Here is a 2,159-nt window from a genome sequence, read left to right as displayed (position 1 = left end):
AAAGATGCGCCATGCTACAGGTCAACATTATAAATGAGTAAGAACAATTAAGTAATCAGCGCCAAGGATTGAGAGGGTCAGAATTCAAAAGGCAAGAGTGGCTAAACTCAAATACCAGGTGTGCAGGGACTTTGAGCATCCACGTGAGAGAGGATTTAGAGCTATGTGAAAGGGGCAGATCCTGATGACCTGACTGACAGGAGAGATTTTCCAAATTCTGCTTTCATAACATTAGGGTGCTGATTCCTTGCAGGATTGCTCATTGGTGTCATGAGAAAGAGGCATCTAACAGCCTTTTCAGGACCTTGGGACCCTACAGGCAGTCTGTGTGGTCCCTCTTTGCACTCTATGTCTGAGTGAGGCCATCTTTTCATCATTTCCTTCAACCAAAACAATATCTTCCAGTAGTTTGTAGAAAGGAGCAGACATACGAATGCCTCTGTCTTCCTTAAGCTGGCAAATAAAGAGATTTGCAGAAATAGAAAACAAAAACAAAAACAAAAACCGAAAAACCCAGGACACTACACTCATTAAATGTAGGTATTATTAATATATGCTGTTTACAATTTAATAAGAATCCATGGACATATAAGTAAATCTCTTTCCATGCATTAAATATATGCAAAGATAGATTGGGATAAACTACTGTGGGGGCTGAAAATGTTTAATGCTTTTCCTTCCTCCTTTTAAGTTCTTCAGGCTGGGCTAATAACCAAATTGATAGAGGTGGGCTGATAGGAGAAAATGCAAGTTCAATAGACGTTCATGGGTAATTCACACTAGCATGACACATCCACGGGAATTCCAAAGACAGTGAGACAACACCGAGTTGCTGGGACATTGTGGACAAAGAAGAAAAGGCAGGGTAACATGGTACTAGATTTTGAGGAATGCGAAAGAGTGATTTACAAGCAGTTGAGGAAGCGCCAAGCACACAGGCCAGGGCCTTAGTTCTGGGTGAATCCGCAACAATGGGACGCAGCAGGTACTCGGCTATGTGGACATGCCTTAAGCGGTCTACTCTTCACACTTAGTTCCATTAGGCTGAGGACATTCAGCAGTTTCTCTGTCTGAGTCTTTAGGGCAGGAAAGGGAGGAAGACCCACGGTTCCGAGAGTGGTTTGTTTCTTGATAAATAGCTTACGATTCCTTTCCCAAAAAGCACTTTCAGGACGGCAGAATTTTCCCTTCACTACAGCTGTTGGAAAGAGAAGGTCCGGACAGAGGCGTCTGAGCAAACATGGTGAGCTTGGTTGGGAGGCATGTTATCAAGGGTGCACAGCGGGGAGCATTCCTTTGGTGTCCCTTTCCTTCCTGCACAGCACTTCAGGCAGACACCACCGGGTGGTCAGAGGTGAACTTTACTTACAAATTTCGGCCTCATAGCTTCAGCCAAGTGGTTTGCAGTGCACATATTTTGGCTAAGACGATCACTAGCTTCCAGTTCCATCCCTGGATTCACGGTAGTGCAGCTGGTTTGCAGGCGTTCCCTTTCCAGGTGCCTTCTGCCAGGACCTCATAGTCTAATCTGTCATGTTCGGTGGTTTCTGTTCTACTACGAGCGAGTCACGTGTGTGGAGGATTTGACTTCCTTACGAATTGCAAATGAACAGATGCAACAACTGATCCACGGGAGGTAAAGTAAATGGTAAAAACACGTGTTACTTTGACAAGGCAGATGTAGAAATAGAACTGAGTCTCACATGTGCATTTGTGTCTGAGAGCTGGGAGTAGAGACCTGGGATGTGCAGAAAAGTTTATGTGGAAAAACCAACTGATTTAAACCCTCATTTTAAAAATTAATTAATTTATTTTATTCAGTTACAATTGTCTGGATTATCTCCTGTTCGCTCCCCCACCCCGGGCAAGTCCCACCTCACTATTCCCCTCTAACCTCCCCTTTAAATTTATCCTTGTGTCCTATATAGTAGCTCCTATAGAGCACTGTCCCCCCTATGGCGTCCCAATGCCCTGTGGCTACTGTTACAATGTTCTTAATTTCAATATCTCTGGTTATATTTTGTTTGCTTTTTCTTTTCTTGATTATGTTCCAGTTCAACGTGAGATCCTCTGCACCCCAATGTTCATAGCAACACAATTTACAATAACCAAGTACTGGAAGTAACTTAAGTGCCCATCAGTTAATGAGAGGATCCAAA

This window comes from Desmodus rotundus, unplaced genomic scaffold (assembly GCF_022682495.2).
Source record: "Desmodus rotundus isolate HL8 unplaced genomic scaffold, HLdesRot8A.1 manual_scaffold_16, whole genome shotgun sequence".
Lineage (NCBI taxonomy): Eukaryota > Metazoa > Chordata > Mammalia > Chiroptera > Phyllostomidae > Desmodus > Desmodus rotundus.
Note: the sequence above shows the minus strand (reverse complement) of the source record.